Source organism: Sus scrofa, chromosome 5 (genome assembly GCF_054392235.1).
Source record: "Sus scrofa isolate SSC_HxYL_T2T_F1_AM1 chromosome 5, Sscrofa_HxYL_maternal_Yorkshire_Landrace_v2.0, whole genome shotgun sequence".
Lineage (NCBI taxonomy): Eukaryota > Metazoa > Chordata > Mammalia > Artiodactyla > Suidae > Sus > Sus scrofa.
Genome location: NC_139387.1, coordinates 11,322,778 through 11,340,880, shown reverse-complemented (window position 1 = coordinate 11,340,880; position 18,103 = coordinate 11,322,778). Strand labels below are relative to the sequence as shown.

Here is an 18,103-nt window from a genome sequence, read left to right as displayed (position 1 = left end):
GGATGCGGGTAGTGGATTAAGGATCCAGCGTTGCCACTAGCTGCAGCATAGGTTGCAGATGTGGCCAGGATCCCAGGCTGCTGTGTCTGTGGCATAGGCCGCAGCTGCAGCTCTAATTCAATCCCTAGCCTAGGAATGTCCATATGCTGCAGGTGTGGCTATAAATAAAATAAAATGAAATAAAATAAAATAAAATAAAAAACAAAATAGGTAAGTGATAAGGGCCTAGTGTATAACACAGAGAAATCTACTCAGTACTCTGTAATAACCTATATGGGAAAAGAATCTGAAAAGGAATGGATATATGTTATATGTATAACTAATTCACTTTGCTGAACACCTGAAACTAACACAGCATTGTAAGTCAACTACACTCCAATTAAATTCTTAAAAATCAATAATAAAATAAAATAACACATCCTAGACTCTTTGGAGGGCTATACAAGAAGTGAGTAACATTGGCTGTTCTTTTTTTTTAAATTTTTTTAGGGCCGCACTCAAGGCATATGGAAGTTCCCAGGCCAGGGATTGAATCCAAGCCACAGCTGCCACCTACACCGCCCAGATCCTTTAACCCACTGCTCTGGGCCAGCGATTGAACCTGTGCCTCCTCAGGGACCCAAGCTACTGCAGTTGGATCTTAACCCACTCAGCCACGGTGGGAACTCCAACACTGGCTGTTCTTAAAAGAACTGGGTGGCTGGGAACTAAGAGTTGGAGAATTTTACTGAAAAAAAACCTTTCTCTCTTTTAAATTTAGATTCATATGAATGTATCATGTATGTATTAAATCAAATTGAAATACATAAAAATATGCTACGGATTAAAATACAGATATAAAACAATACATCCTCATTTTTAAAGTTAGCCAATATTTCTAAAACATAAAGAGAAACATCTAAATCACCTACAGTTTTATTACCCAAGATCCCCGGTGTTGCTCTATTGTTTGGTTGTCTAAGGATGTGGTTCTTGCCAAACCTGTCTGCTCGCCTGACTCCCTGCTCTGCTCACGTCGCCAGCATCTCCACGCCAACCAGACTCCCACCCAGAAGCCCCCCTCGCTCCCCTGTCCTTTTTCTGACTCCTATGAACCTTCACTCCTCACCACCACCTCACCTAGCCTTCCTCTCCTTCTCCCCCTGGCATCTCACTGCCCTCTGGTATTCGCCCTCCCTCCTCCCCTCCAGACCAGGGTCAGAGTTACCCAGCAGGGCCCTCCCCCACTGTCTCTTCCACTTCCACTTTTTTTGTTTTTTTCCTGCATCCCGAGATTGATCTCCTGAAGCCCAGCTCTGAGCATCAGCTCAGCACAGACTTACTGAAATCTTATGTGTGCCAGGCCTGGCACTAAGCTCTTGGCACATCCATCATTTTAGTACATCCTCATCTCAGGCTTTTATGTGGGTACAATTATTCTCCCTCATCACACAGATAAGGAAGCTAGCGGAAGCTCAGAGGAGCCACAGCTTACGGCATCACGAGATACTTCACCCACAGAGAGAGGCCAGGGCTCGAACCTGCATCCTCACGGATAGTAACTGGCTTCTTAACTCGCTGAGCCACAATGGGAACTCCTGACTCTGCCATTTAATAGTGATCTCTGGCGAGTCACAACGGCTTATTCTAGCCTCAGTTTACTAACCTGCAAAATGGGGGTACAACCTTCCTCAAACAGTACATGTTTTATATATATGTATTCTTTTTCAGATTCTTTTCCATTATAGGTTATTACAAGGTATTGAACACAGTTCCCTGTGCTGTATAGTAGGTCCTTGTTGGCCATCTATCCCATAAATAGCAGTGTGTATATTTTAATTTTTATTAGCTTATTCATTTGTTCATTCAAACTACAGGCATTTAACTGGGCCAGGTCCTGGGGATACAGGCACAAACGAAGCATTGATCTGGGCGTAAGAAGCTCCTGGCTCCTTGTCTGAGACCGGCAGGCTGGGATTGGAGCCCAGATATGCTCACTGCACAAAATCCAAAACCTCTCGCTTCGCTGCACCGTCTTAGTAGACTCCGCCTGGCCCTCAAACAGCCTATGTCCTGCCCTTCTTTGGCCAGAAACATGTCCAGTGCTTTCCTTAAAGAGCCCAAACTGGTGTTCCCATTCGTGGCTCGGCGGTTAACGGACCCGACTGGCATCTATCAGTTCAGAGGTGCGATTCTTGGATTAAGAAGTGCGTTAAGAATCCAGTGTTGCCGTGAGCTGTGGTGTAGGTCACAGTTGCGGCTTGGATCTTGCATTGCTGTGACTGTGGTGTAGGCCAGTGTCTATAGCTCCGATTCAACCCCTAGCCTGGGAACCTCGATATGCCATGGGTGCAGCCCTATAAAGACCAAAAAAAAAGGCAAAAAAAAAAAATTTTTGTTTTTTTTAAATAAAGAGCCCAAACTCTTAGCCTGGTATCCTGGGCCGAATGCAGGATGAGACCTGTCACCCTCTGGTCCTCTGGGGACCTTCCCCCACCCACCCTCCAAGCAGCATCCGCTCCCTGCACTTTCAAACTGCCCATTCTACAAACTGGCCTCTGTCACACCAGTGCTGCCATAACTTCCGAGATGATTCTGCCCAGTGACCACCACTTATCCGTCAAGACTCCGCTCCTCCCATAGAAAGCGACTTCTCCCTCCGCCTGACATATGGCACGTCTCTCCTCTTGTCTGTCTTTTGTCTTTTGTCTGACCCAGCCCAGACCCATGGCATCCAAATCTGCATGTTAACAAGCCCTCCAGGGAGTTCTCTTTGTGGCTCAGTGGGTTATGAATCCAACTAGTATCCATGAGGATGCAGGTTTGATCCCTGGCCTCACTCAGTGGGTTAAGGATCCAGGGTTACCACAGGCTGTGGTGTGGGTTGCAGATGAGGCTCAGATCTGGCATTGCTGCGAGTGTGGGGTAGGCTGGTGGCTGCAGCTCTGATTTGATCCCTAGGCCCGGAACCTCCATATGCAGCAGGTGCAGCCCGAAAAAGGAAATAAATGGCAGTTACAACCAGCAGCCCTTTTCTCTGCGGGGCTCTGCCTCCCTCCCTAACCCCATTTATGTCACGTCTCTTTTCTGTTTATAAATCCACTCTTCATGGTGTCCACAGTGCCTTATGGCTACTGGGGCTTGGATACAGAGATTCGGATATATGCTCCGGGAGGGTGTTAAGCCTTTATCGGATCTGGATTTATGAGCCAAAGGTCTGCCCTCCCTCCAGTCTCAGTGTGGACCGGCCACTTCTGTCTGGGTCCTGGATGTGGATGGTGGAGGGGGTAGCCAAGAGGAGTATGTGACCCCACCATCTACCCTGTGAAAAGGGGGTCTCTCTCACCTGCCCCCGTGCCACCCAGACCTTCCCACAGCCACTTCCCTCTGCTGTTCATGCCTCCTCTCCAACCACAGAGAACTTCACACGAGCCCCTTCAGAGCCCTGATCACACTTTGACACAATTCTGTTTATCTATCTGCTCCCCCCAAACCTGGGAGCACAGATCTAATAATCATCTTAGTATCACAGCACCTGACACTTAATAGGATCTGGGCCAATGCAGGCGGAATGAGTGGGTCTGCCTGGCATCTACTGCACATTCATCGCAAGATGTTTTATCTTGACAGCAGCTCTGGGATGTGGTGTCTAATCTCCTTTACAAAGAAGAAGAACTGGAGATTCAGGAAGGTGGCGTTTACAAGCACGAGCCCTCACAGATGCTAAGAGACAAAGTGGGGATTTAAATCTAGACCTCTCTGTCTCCCAGTACACTGCTGTTTCCCACGGGTGGGCCCAATTAGGGCAAGTGTGAAAACATATTTTTTTTTTTTTTCCTTTTTGGGGCCGTACTTGCGGCTTATGGAAGTTCCCAGGGGAGGGGTCGAATCGGAGCTGCAGCTGCCAGCCTACACCACAGCCAGAGCAATGCTGGATCCAAGCCATATCTGTGACCTACACCACAGCTTGGGGCAACCCTGGATCCTTGACCCACCAAGCGAGGGCAGGAATTGGAACTGCATCCTCACAGACACTATGTTAGGTTCTTAACCCTCTAAGCCACAATGGGAACTCTTATTTTTATTTTTATTTTTTATTTTTGTTGCTTTTTTAGGGCCACACCCACAGCATATGGAAATTCTCTGGCTATGGGTCAAATCGTAGCTACAGCTGCCAGCCTACACCACAACCTCAGGAACACAGGATCCGAGCTACGTCTGTGACCTACACCACAGCTCACAGCAATGCCTGATCCTTAACCTACTGAGGGAGGCCAGGGATCAAACCCACATCCTCATGGACACTAATTGGGCTCATTAGTGCTGAGCCACAACGAGAACGTCCCTATTTTTATTTTTTAATTTTTATTTATTTATTGGGCTATGCCCACAGCATGCACAAGTCCCTGGGTCAGAGACTGAACCAGCACCACAGCAGTGAACCAGGAACAGCAGTAACAACGCCTGATCCTTAATGCAATGAGCCACCAGGGAACTCCCAGCAAGTATGAATTTAGAACCAGGACTTTGTGAGTGGGTGATTTTTTTTTTTAAAGAAAAGAACAGGTTTGCCCAAAGCTTCTCAAACTTTACTTGCCTCTAATATCTCCTATTAGATCCCACTTTAGGGCTCAAGAGAGAAAAGCAGCTCAGAGTGACTATCAAAAACATACAACGTGGTGGGAGGACCAGCCCTCAAGGCCAGGCCTGCTAGTTTCCAAGGGCAAATGTGCTTCCTCCCAGCACAGTCTCCACATGTTTATTCCACATTGCATTGCCCAATAGGAAGTCTCAGTTGCCACTGAGAAGCTTTAAAAGGAAATGAATAAATCCCAATATCAGAGAAATTGGAACCGTGCTGCACCGCTGGTGGGATGGTAAAATGGTGCAGCCATTGGAAAACAGTGTGGCAGTGCCTCCAAATACCAAACATGGGGTTACCATCCAACCTAGAAATTCCATCCCAAGGCACGTACCTAAGAGAAAGGAAACATGTTCCACAAAACTTGTCCACGAATGTGCATGATTCATAAGAGCCCAAAGAGGCAGCAGCTCAAATGTCCATGAACTGATAATTGGGTCAAAAATATGGGGTGTTCCCTACAACGGGGCATTAGCGGACAAGAAAAAGGACATTCTGATACATGTTACAACATGGATGAGCCTGGGAAACGTGATGCTCCGTGAAGGAAGCCAGACACAAAAGGCCACATAGCATATGATTCCATTTCCATGAAGTGTCCAGAACAGGCAAATCCATGGAGTCAAAAAGGAGATTAAGTGGTTCCCAGGGGCTTCGGGGAGGAAGGAAAGGGGAGTGACTACTCATGAGTATGGGGTTTCTTTGGCGGATGATGAGAATGTTCTGGAATTAGATAGTGGTGACGGTTGCGCAACTCTATGACTACACGAAAAACCACTGAAATGTACACTTTAAAAGAGTGCATTTTATGGAATGTGAATTATATATCAATAAAGCTCTTATAAAAAGAAGAAAAAGAAATAAACACGAAGTGCTCTCTGCCTCTTCCAATTCCCTGGAAACAGGCAGTTGAAGATGCGTGGTGGCCAAGCACAGCCTCCCATCGCCAGGCCCAGCAAGGCACCCACAGCCAAGCGTGGCACCTTGACGTGGTGTGGGGGTGTCTCTTAGCCTCTCTTCCTTTCAAAGGTGCATTTTTTTTTTTTTGTCTTTTTAGGGCCACACCCGACACATAATGGAAGTTCCCAGACGAGAGGTTGAATCGGAGCTGTAGCTGCCAGTCTACGCCACCACCCCAGCAACTCGGGATCCAAGCTCGTCTGCGACCTACACCACAGCTCACAGCAACGCCGGATCCTTAACCCACTGAATGAGGCCAGGGATCCAATCCACGTCCTCGTGGATACTAGTCGGGTCTGTTACCCCTGAGCCACAACGGGAACTCCCAAAAGTGCATTTTTAACATTTGGCCTCCTGTTACTTCTGTGTCCAATGGACTTCTGTGTGCTGGGAGGTCAGGCCACGTGGCTGTGAAGTCGTGGGCATGGGGAAGCCGTATTAGCTGCCCTGCCCAGCTGCGTGGGGATGGAGTCAGGTGACATTATAGGATTTCAGCAATTCGGAGCCAATGCAAGCTGACCTCCAGGGTGAGGCAGCTGGGATATAAGGGCTGGCATGCTGGAGCTGATGCCCAAATCTCAGCTCTTCCTCCTGCTAGCTGGGTGGTCCTCAGCCATCCCTCTACCACCTGGAGCCAACATTTGTTCACCTGAAAGAATGAGGGGGGTGATTCCTAGCTCTGAGGACATCCAGGGGACCTGGCCATTCAAATTGTAAGTCCACTGAAGCCAGTAGCTTCAGTAGCCCTGGGAGCTTGTTAGAAATGCAGAACCTGGAGTTCCTGCTGTGGCGCAGTGGCATTGGCGGCATCTCAGGAGCCCTGGGACACAAGTTCCATCCCAGACTGGCACAGTGGGTTAAGCATCTGGTGCTACCACAGCTGCAGAATAGGTCACAACTGCAGTTCAGATCTGATCCCTGGCTGGAGAACTCCATATGCTGCCGGGCAGCCACAAGAAAGAAGAAAAAAAAATGCAGAATCTCAGGCCCCACCTCTGGCCTGCTGGATCAGGTCTGCCTCTTTACACCACATCCAGGGGGTACAGAGACACAGCAAAGTCTGAGAAGCACTGGGGAGAATTAAATGAGATTTTGTAGGTTAAAATCCTGGCACACTGCCTGGCACACCATCGGTGTCACATACACAGATTTTGGTGTTTTATTATTTAGCAAAGAAGGCTGGATGGGTTCCAACTCTGCCCCCTCCTTGCTGTGTGATCTTAAGCTAGTCACTTGACTGGTCTGGGCCTTGGTGTTTCTATGCCTCATCTAACATGATTTTTGTTGTTGTTGTTGTCTTTTTAGGGCTGCACCCACGGCTTATGGAGGTTCCCAGGCTAGGGGTCGAATCGGAGCTGCAGCTGCCAGCCTATGCCACCGCCACAGCAACTCAGGATCCGAGCTGCGATTGCAACCTACACCATAGCTCACGGCAACACCAGATCCTTAACCCACTGAGTGAGACCAGGGATGGAACCTGCATCCTCATGGATACTAGTCAGGTTCGTTACCCCTGAGCACAATGACAAGAGTGTTTTGATGAGGCTTACCTGAGAAAATGTGTGCTTTCCAAACACGAGAGGCCCGAGTGTGGACAAGGTTCTCTTGGCCAAAGTGGAGAGAGCGTGACTCATGAGATTCTGGAGATAAGAGAAGTTCGGAGCAAGGCTGAGGCAGCTGCCCCAGGGCCTGAGACCCCAGCGAGCAGATAAGTGACTGAGGAAGCACCGCTCTTGCCCAAGAGAAGCCCCTGCACCTCAAAGACATTTAACCAAAGGAAACGGAGCCCAAACCACAAAGTGCTTGGGCAAGACAGGGAGGTGCCAGCGAAAGAGAAAGAGCTCAAGGTGGAGGCCCACAGCAAGGGCCTCCTTGTAAACAGAGGCCAAAAGTTTTCAAGCTACTAGAAGCATCGAAAAAGGGTTCCCTTTTCTCCACACCCTCTCTAGCATCTCCAGCATTTGTTATTTCTAGCCTTTTTTTTTTTTTTTTTTTTTGCCATGCACAGTATGTGGAAGTTCCTGGGCCAGGGATTGAATCCAAATCACCGCAGTAACCTGAGCCACAGCAGTAAGAATGGCAGCCAAGTCCTTAACTGCCACGCCAATGGGGAACTCCCATTTGTAGACTTAAAAAACGTTTGAAGTTTTATTGAAGTATGATTAATTTACAAGGCTGTGATCATTTCTGCTGTACAACAAAGGGACCCAGTCATATATACACGCATTTCCATCCTCTCTCAGATTCTTTCCCCACATAGATGACCACAGAATACTGGGTAGAGTTCTCTGTGCTGTACAGCAGGTCCCCGTGGGCCAATCGTTCCATAAACCACAGAGCGCGTGTGCCCATCCCAGACCCCCAGCCCCTCCCTCCCACCCCCACCGCCTGTCTCCTTCAGTAACTACAAGTTTTTCAAAGACTGCGAGTCTCTCTCTGTTCTGCACATAAGTTCATTTTTTAAAAAAGATGCCACATATAGGGGATATCATGGGATGTTTGTCTTTCATTGTCTAACTGCACTTAGTATGATAAGCTCTAGGTCCATCCATGTTGCTGCAAATGGCATTATTTCATTCTTTTTCATGGCTGAGTAGTATTGTAGACTTTTTAATGATGGCTATTCTGACCAGTGTGATAAGAACCAACCTTCTTTCTTTCTTATTTCCCTCCTTCCCTTCTTTCTTTCTTTTTTTCATTTTACAGTCTCACCTGCAGCCTTTGGAAATTCCCAGGCTAAGGGTTAAATAGGAGCCATAGCTGAGGCCTATACCACAGCCACAGCAATGCTGGATCAGCGCTGCATCTGCAGCCTATGCTGCGAGTTGTCGCAATATGAGATCCTTAACCCACTGAGCGAGGCCAAAGATCGAGCCCACATCCTCCAACCCAAAGGCTGGCAGCTGCAGCTCAAATTTGACCCCTAGCCCAGGAACTTCCCTATGCTACAGGTGCAGCCATAAAAGGAAAATTAAAAAAAAAAAAAAAAAATGGTGGCCTCCAGGGGGCTGGAAATTCCTCTTCTGCTCGAAGTCCCTCTGGCTCTGGCTTGCCTTTGAGAGGACAGTGACTGCTGATGTATATAAGTACCAGACATTTTCTGAGAACATTTCAAATAGTCCCTCCTGGGAACCTCACAACAGCCCTACGCAATAGGCCTCTTTAGATTCCCCACGTGACAAATGAGGCCACTGAAGCACAGAGAAGTTGAGTGACTTGCATAACATCCCAGAGCTAATAGTGGGGGAGCCAGGCTTCAAGCCCAGGATATCTGACCCTAGGGACCCATTCTTAGCAACACTTCCATCCCCCCCATTTTTGGCTGCACCCAGACATGCAGAAGTTCCCAGTCCAGGGATCAAATCTGAGCCACAGCAATGACCTGAGCCACAGCAGTGACAACATAAGATCCTTTGATGCTAGGCCACCAGGGGCACTCCTCCTGCTCTTTTAAAATTTATTTTATTGAGTTTTTATTTTTCATCTCTTTAGGGCCACACCCGCGACATATGGAAGTTCCCAGGCCAGGGGTCAAATCGGAGCTGTTGCTGCCGGCCTACACCAGAGCCACAGCAACTCGGGATCCGAGCCGCATCTGCGACCTATACCACAGCTCACGGCAACGCCAGATCCTTAACCCACTGAGCAAGGCCAGGGATCGAACCCACAACCTCATGGTTTCTAGTCGGACTCGTTGACCACTGTGCCACAACGGGAGCTCCTCTGCAGCTCTTTCTTTTAATTAATTTTTTTTTTTTTTTTTTTTTTTTTTTTTTTTTTTTTTTTTTGCATGCAGAAGTTCCCAGCCAGGGATGGAACCTGCACCGCAGCGATGACCTGAGTGGCTGCAGTGGCAATGCCCTGCTGTGCCGCAAGAGAACTCCAAGATTTTCTTTTTAGAGCATCACTAACATCTTAGAAAAACTGAGGGGAAAGTACAGAGACTTCCCACAAACCCTTTGCCTCCACATGTGCATCACCGCCCAGTATCAACATCCCCCACCAGAAGGGTCGAGATACTGTGATTTATAAGAAGTAGGTATTTGGTCAGATACAAATATTTTGCTCATCTGTATTTGGCTTTCAACCCCAGTTCCTGGTTCACAGCTCAAAACCCTTGGGATTTCCTAAGTGACGAGAGCAAGGGAAGTGTCATGACGTTTGGACTGAAGGATGGGAGGGGGGTCAGTGGAGCCAAAGTTGGGATCAGAGGGTTGGAACTTTCTGCCCTATCCTGCTGACCTCCAGGAAGGGGAGAAGGGCTGGAGGCTGAATCAGTCCACCAGTGAGTTAATCAGGTATGCCTTTGTAATGAAGCCTCCATAAGACCCCAAAAGGACAGGGTTCAGAGAGTTTCCAGACTGGGAAACACACGAAGAGTGATGTGCTCAGAGCAAGCATGGAAATTATGCCCCTTCTTCCCAGAGCCAGCCCTGTGCATCGCTTCCATCTGGCTCTTCTGACTTCTGTCCTTTTGTAACAAACCAGGGATCTAGGGAGTTTCCGTTGTGGCTTAGCGGGTTACGAACCCGATTAGCATCCATGAGGATGCAGGCTTGATCCCTGGCCTGGGAACTTAAACTCAGTGGATTAAGGATCCTGAGTTGCTGTGGCTGTGGCGTAGGTCAGTAGCTACAACTCCCACTGGACCCCTAGCCTGGGAACTTCCATATGCTGCAGGTGCAGCCCTAAAAAGCAAAAAACCAGTGATCTAGTGAGTGAACAGGTTTCCTGAGTTCTGGGAGACCCTCTAGCAAATGAGTTGAACCCAAGGAGGGGGCACTGGAACCTGCCATCTATAGCTGGTTGGTTAGAAGCGCAGGGGACAACCTGGAGTTGTGACTGGTGTCTAAAGTGGGGGAAGGGAATGGTCTCGTAGGACCGAGCCCTTAACCTGTGGCTCTACACAATCCCCAGGTAGAAAGGGTCATATTTTTAAAAAATTATTTTTGGCCACACCCGTGATGTGTGGAAATTCCTGGGTCAAGGACGGCACCCAAACCATGGCAGTGACAATGCCAAATCCTTCACCACTAGGACACCAGGGAACTCCCTTGCAGTTTCAGAATTGAGTTGAATTGTGGGGCACCCAGCTGGTAGTCAGAGCAGTGCTTTTTGGTGTGGAGAAATACACACACACACACACACACACACACACACACACATACACACACACACAGAGGCATTGGTGATTAGAACCACTTTTAGTGGTACACTTGTTAGAATGGATGAACGTGTGTGAATAGATCATAACCCTTCAAAATCCACAGTTTACACTGGGTTCACGCTTGGTATTGTACGTTCTGTGTGTTTGGACAAATGTAGAGTGAGCGGTACTCCTCATTATTGTATCACATGGAGTTTTTTCGTTGCACTAAAAGTCCTCTGTGCGCTGCCTTTTAGCCACCCCTCCCTCCCTCCACGTTCCCCAAATCCTGGCAACCACTGATCTTTGTACTGTCTCCAGAGTTTCGCATTTTCCAGAATGTCATAGAGCTAAAATCATATAGAATGTAGCCTTTTCATGTTGGTTTCTTCCACTTACTAACAATGCATTTAAGGGTCCGCCGTGGCTTATCATGACGTCATAGCTCATTTCTTTCCAGTGATGAAAAATATTTCATTGTCTGGGAGTTCCCATCATGGCTCAGCGGAAACGAATCCGTCTAGGAACCATGAGGTTGCAGGTTCAATCCCTGGCTTCGCTCAGTGAGTTAAGGTTCCGGCGTTCCCCTGAGCTGTGGTGTAGGTCGCAGACACGGCTTGGATCTGGCATGGCTGTGGCTGTGGCGTAGGCTGGCAGCTGCAGCTCTGATTGGACCCCTAGCCTGGGAACCTCCATGTGCTGCGGGTGCAGCCCTAAAAAAACAAAAGACCAAAAAATATATATATATATTCATTGTCTGGAGATACCTCGTTTATTTATCTGCTCACCTACTGAAGGACCTCATGACTGTGTCCAAGTGGTGGAAATTATAAATAAAGCTGCTGCAAAGATGCATGTGCGTTTTTGTTTTTGGTTTTTTTTTGGTGCACATAAGCTTTCATTTCTACTGTTTTTTAGTCTGGAGATGAAAGTGGTGGGTAGAGGCTGGCCTGAGAGCCATCTAGCAGAGGGATCAGGGCTGGACACGGTCTAAAACCTTCCTCTTCCTCCTCATCATGGAGTAGTAACAGGAACTACGAACCCAGCAGTTCTGTTGTCAGCCTCAGTGAGAGTAAATGCCTGAGAGCCCGGGGCCACTGAGCAATCCCAGGTATGCTGCCTAACTTGTTACAATCCAACAACAACCCTGCATGTAGCAAATCCTGACATGCCAGACAATACAGTGGGCATTTTACCCAAGGCAGTGTCCAAAAAAACGCTTTTTTTTTTTTTTTTTTCTTTTTGCCTTTTCAGGGCCACTCCCGCGACATATGGAGGTTCCCAGGCTAGGGGTTTAATCAGACCACCAGCCTACACCACAGTCACAGCAACACGGGATCCAAGCCACATCTGCAACCTACACCACAGCTCACGGCACGCCGGATCCTTAACCCACTGAGCAAGGGCAGGGATTGAACCCACAATCTCATGGTTCCTAGTCGGATTCGTTAACCACTGCGCCACAACGGGAACTCCAAAAAAACAGCATTTTTCAGTTTTTGGTCTTTACCTCCAACCCACTATAAGAAATACGGGGAGTTCCCGTCGTGGCACAGTGGTTAACGAATCCGACTAGGAACCATGAGGTTGCGGGTTCGGTCCCTGCCCTTGCTCAGTGGGTTAACGATCCGGCGTTGCCATGAGCTGTGGTGTAGGTCACAGACGTGGCTCGGATCCCGCGTTGCTGTGGCTCTGGTGTAGGCCAGTGGCTACAGCTCCGATTTGACCCCTAGCCTGGGAACCTCCATATGCCGCGGGAGCAAAGAAATAGCAAAAAGACAAAAAAAAATAATAATAATAAATAAAATTAAAAAAAAAAAGAAATACGTGTGTGTGTGTGTGTGTGTGTGTGTGTGTGTGTGTATGCATGTAATAAAACATTTTTTTAATATTCTTTTGGCAGTGGCCAGCGGCATGTGGAAGTTTCTAGACCAGGGATCAAACCCACACCACAGCAGCAACTCAAACCACTTCAAGGACAATGCCAGATCTTTAACCTCCTGCACCACAAGGAACTCCCAAGAAATATGTTTTATAAAACAAAAACGCTCACATTAATGAAACAAGAGTCCCCCCAATACTGTGATGTCTTCTAATCTATTTCATTTAAAAAATACTAGTCATGCCATTGACTTCATGGCAGATTAATGGAATCCTATGGGTGCTGCAGCTTTTGGAAAGTTACTGAACCGCCTAGTAAGCCACCAGGCATACCTCAGAATGTTCTGGTCAGTAATAAGGGAGATAAGGCCTGTAAACAGCTTAACACAGGACCTGGCTCATGGTTAGGGATCAAGAAACGGTGGCTCAGAGCTCCCACTGTGGGTCAGTGAGTTAAGGATCCAATGTTATCTCTGTGAGGATGCGGGTTTGATCCCTGGCCTCGTTCAGTGGGTTAAGGATCCAGCTTTGCTGGAAACCTGTGGTGTGGCTCGCAGATGCAGCTTAGTTCCAGTGTTGCCGTGACTGCGGTGAAGGCCTCGGCTGCAGCTCCAATTTTACCCCTAGTCTGGGAACTTCCATATGCCACAGGGATGGCTATAAAAAAGAAAAAATAGAAAAGGAAAAAGAAATGGTGGCTCTTATTACCCTGGTCAGAATGGCCATATGTGGGAGTTCCCTGGTGGCCAGGTGATTAAGGACTCAGTGGTTTTGCTTTTGTTTTTTGTTTTTGTTTTTTTGCTGTGGCTCAGGCTACTACTGTGGTGAGGATTCAATCCCAGAAACTTCCACATACCTTGTGCAGCTGGTGGTGGGGGTGGGGAGGGAGGAAACATACAAATAACAAACGCTGGAGGAGTTCTCACTGTGGTTCAGCAGGTTAAGAACCCAACTAGTATCCATGAGGATGCAGGTTCGATCCCTGGCCTCGCTCAGTGGGTTAAGGATCCTGCGTTGCTGCAGCTGCAGCATAAGTCACAGATGTGGCTCTGATCTGGCGTTGCTGTGGCTGTGGTGTAGGCCAGCAGCTGCAGCTCCGATTTGACCTCTAGCCTGGCAACTTCCATATGCCACAGCCACAGTCCTAAAAAGAAAAAAAAGAAATGCTGGAGAGGGGTGGAAAAAAGAGACCCCATCTACACTGTTGGTGGGAATGTAAATTGATACACCCACTATGGAAAAGAGTATGAAGGTTTCTCAAAAAACTTAAAAAAAAAGAAAAAACTAACTGTAGAGTTGCCATATGATCCAGCAACCCCACTTCTGAGCATATATCCAGACAAAACTCTAATTTAAAAAGATGTATGCACCCCTATGTTCATAGCAAAATTATGTACAATAGCCAAGACAGGAAAGCAATCTAAGAGTCCATTGATAGGTGAATGGATAAAGAATATCCGTTGGATACTACTCGATCATAAAAAGAACAAAATGATAACATCTGCAGCAACATGGATGGACCTAGAGATTATTATACTAAGTGAAGTAAGTCAGAAAGACAAATACCATACCGTAGGCTATCACCTATACGTGGAATCTAAAATACAACACAAGGAGTTTCCATTGTGGCTCAGCAGTAACAAGCCTGACTAGTACCCCTGAAGACATGGATCCTATCCCTGGCCTTGCTCAGTGGGTTAAAGATTCAGCATTGCCGTGAGCTGTGGTGTAGGCTGTAGATGTGGCTCGGATCCTTCGTTGCTGTGGCTCTGGCGTAGACCCAAAGCTGCAGCTCCAATTGGCCCCCTAGCCTGGGAACTTCCATATGCCGTGGGTGTGGCCCTAAAAAGAAAATTCATTCATTAATTAAAGTGAATAGGGACAAATGAACATATCTATGAAACAGAACTAGACTCACAGTAATAGAGAACAGGCTTGTGGTTGCCAAGGGGGAGGGAAGGACTGGGAATTTGGGATCAGCAGATGCAAACTTATATAGGATTGCTACACAGCAAAGTCCTACCGTACAGCACAAGGAAATATACTCAATATCCTGTGATAAACCATAATGGAAAAGAAGATAAAAAAGAATTTTTATATATATGTGTAACTGAATCACTTTGATACACAGCAGAAATTAACACATTGTAAATCAACCATACTTCAATACAATAACAAATTAAAAGATCATTGATAGCCCTTAATATTATGGTATACGCCAGCAAGGTGGGTGTTATCGCCCTACTGGCAGGGTAGAAAGTGAGGCTTAAGGGGGTGAAGGGGCGCCTAAGGTCACAAAAAAAAGGGCCAAAACCAGGACTGAACCCAGAATCAGGTTCTCTTTCCAGCAATTTCCATGCTGCTCTCCAAGAGAAGCTTAACTCATTGGGTGTGGCTTCCAAAGGTTGTGCTACTGGTTACAGGTCAGACGCCTGGGTAGAGGCCAAGTTCACCACTCCCGGAAAATATAAGAGGCTGCCTCTACTCTCTCCCGGGCCCGTGACTGTCTTCTCTCCCCAGCTCCACTGTCCAGTTTGATTCAATGTCCGTTTGCTGGGCACTGACTGGACACATGGCTGTTCCCTCTCTCTCAGCCCGGAACGCTCTTGATTTTTCATGGTGCCCTCCCTACTCCGTTCAGGTCCCCCCCAAATAGCACCTCATACAACAAGCCCTTAATCTGAATGAGAATAAACACCCCTCTCCAAGGCAGCTCCTTTCTCCTGCTTTAGCTTTCTTCAGGCATGTGTTACAGCCTGACAAATTATACACTGCGCTAAATGACCCACTTACTCTTTGTCTTCACTAAAACATAAACTCCAGGAGAGCAAGAACTTGTAAGGCTGTATCCCTGCTCTATCCCCAGTGCCCAGAACAAGTGGCTGGCACAGAGGAGGTGCTCAGTAAATGATACTGGGCCCCGGCTGCAGAGCTAGGCTGATGAACCAATGGGGACTGGGGGGACAATTTTAGTCGACTCATGTGCTCTTAGCCAAGCACAAAGCAAGTGCCCTGGAAGCACAGAGGAGGCAGAGATCAATTCTCACTATTGGTTAAGGAGGGGGAGGCTTCTGAGTGATCCTTGAAACTGAGTGGAACTTCAAAGATGAGCTGTAAGGAGGGGTTCCCATCGTGGCTCAGTGGAAATGTATCTGACTAGGATCCATGAGGACGCCGGTTCAATCCCTGGCCTCAGTAGGGAGGGGATCTGGCATTGCCAAGAGCTGTGGTGTAGGTCACAGACACCACTCGGATCTGGAATTGCTGTGGCTATGGTGTAGGCTGGAGACTACAGCTCCGATTTGACCCCTAGCTTGGGAACCTCCATATGCCGTGGGTGCAGCCCTAAAAAGACCGAAAAAAAAAAAAAACATTAAGGACAAAGATGGAGCTGTAAGGAGAGAGAGTGTCCCATGCAGAGGGAGAGGTGAGGGCAAAAATGCAGGGGCCAAAAAGTTGGTGGGACACATGGAACAATCAATGGGCTGTAACTTCAGGGTTGACAGGCAAGCGGGCAGATAGCTCCCGCGGATCACAGAGGGCTTTGAATGCCTGGCTAAGAAATTTGGAGTTTATAAGTCTCTGATAGTGTCTTTTTTATTTCTTTTTAGGGCTGCCTCACAACACATGGAAGTTCCCAGGCTAGGGGTTGAATCGGAGCTGCAGCTGCCAGCCTACACCACAGCCACAGCAACATTGGATCCAAACCCGTGTGACCTAAACTGCAGCTTGAGGTAACGCTGGATCCTTAACCCTCATAGCAAGGCCAGGGATCAAACCTGCATCCTCACGGAGACTACACGGGGTCCTTAACGTAGCTCACTGAGCCACAACGGGAACTTTCCTTATAGTGTCTTAAAATCTATCCATCTATTATCTATATCAATTTCTACCTACACACACATATATGTGGAACACATACATACATACACACACCGTAGGAGCCTATTAAAATATAAATTTAAGTTAGAACACACCCTCATACCACGCACAGAAGTAAACTCAAAATGGCTTAAAGACTTAAATATAGGGAGTTCCCGTCGTGGCGCAGTGGTTAACGAATCCGACTAGGAACCATGAGGTTGCGGGTTCGGTCCCTGCCCTTGCTCAGTGGGTTAACGATCCGGCGTTGCCGTGAGCTGTGGTGTAGGTTGCAGACGCGGCTCGGATCCCGCGTTGCTGTGGCTCTGGCGCAGGCCTGCGGCTACAGCTCCGAATAGACCCCTAGCCTGGGAACCTCCTTATGCCGCAGGAGCGGCCCAAGAAATAGCAAAAAGACAAAAAAAAAAAAAAAAAAGACTTAAATATAGACATGACACCATAAAATCCCTAGAAGAGAAGATAGGCAAAACATTCTCTGATATAAATCATACAAATATTTTCTTAGGTCAGTCTCCCAAGGCAATAGAAATAAAAGCAAAAATAAACAAGTGGGACCTTGTCAAACTTATAAACTTTTGCACAGCAAAGGAAACCATAAACAAAAAGAAAAAACAACATACAGACTAAGAAAATATTTGCAAAGGATGTGATAGACAAGGGCTTAATTTCCAAAATATATGAACAGACATATAACTCAACAGCAACAAAAACAACCCAATCGAAAAAATGGATGGAAGACCAAAATTGACATTTCTCCAAAGAAGACATACACACAGTCAACAGGCACATGAAAAGATCCTGAACATCGCTAATGATCAGAGATATGCAAATCAAAACTACATTCTCACACTGGTCAGAACGGCTATCATTAAAAATGTCTATGAGTAACAAAAGCTGGGGAGAGTGTGGAGAAAAAGGAACCCTCCTACACAGCTGGTGGGAATGTAAACTGATGCATCCACTATGGAAAACAGTACGGAGTTTTCTCAAAAAACTAAAATTAGAGGTGCCATATGATCCAGCAACGCCACTCCTGGGTTTATATCCAGATGAAACTATAATTCGAAAAGATAGATGCACCCCTATATTCATAGCAGCATTATTTACAATAGCCAAGACATGGAAGCAATCTCAATGTCCATCAACAGAGGAATGGATAAAGCAGATGTGGTATATGTACATGATGGAATACTACTCAGCCATAAAAAAGAATGAAATAATGCCATCTGCAGCAACATGGATGGACCTAGAGATTATCATATTAAATAAGTCAGAAAGAGAAATACAAATACCATATAATAACACTTTTATGTGGAATCTAAAATATGACACAAATAAACTTATCTATAAAACAGAAACAGACTCAGAAATCAAAGGAGAAAGGGTGTGTGGGAGGGATAAACTAGGAGTTTTCAACTAGCAGATACAAACTGCTCTACATAAAATGGATAAAACAACAAAGTCCTATTGTACAGCACAGGGAACTATATTCAATATCCTATAATAAACTATAGTGGAAAAGAACATGAAAAAGAATATGTGTATATTTGTATAACTGAATCACTTAGCTGTATAGCAGAAACACAACGTTGTAAATCGACTATGTACTTCAA

At 46.8% G+C, this 18,103-nt stretch overlaps 2 protein-coding genes across 11 annotated transcripts in view; both read right to left on the bottom strand.

Moving 5' to 3' along the window:
* Positions 1–18,103, bottom strand: part of MYH9 (myosin heavy chain 9) — a 123,043-nt gene that overhangs the window by 104,602 nt on the left and 338 nt on the right. For 8 of the 10 annotated variants that reach the window (XM_084955407.1, XM_084955415.1, XM_084955410.1 and 5 more), the window contains exon 2: positions 7,132–7,221. The exons of the other annotated variants lie outside the window; for them this stretch is intronic. The gene's annotated coding sequence lies outside the window, so the exon portion shown is untranslated. The remainder of the gene's footprint in view (positions 1–7,131; positions 7,222–18,103) is intronic. 10 annotated transcript variants of the gene reach the window in all.
* TXN2 (thioredoxin 2) overlaps positions 1,837–18,103 on the bottom strand; it is an 85,796-nt gene continuing 69,529 nt past the window's right edge. Inside the window, exons 5-6 of the transcript XR_014845206.1 lie at positions 7,047–7,221; positions 1,837–2,215 (exon numbers count right to left, since the gene is read on the bottom strand). The gene's annotated coding sequence lies outside the window, so the exon portion shown is untranslated. The remainder of the gene's footprint in view (positions 2,216–7,046; positions 7,222–18,103) is intronic.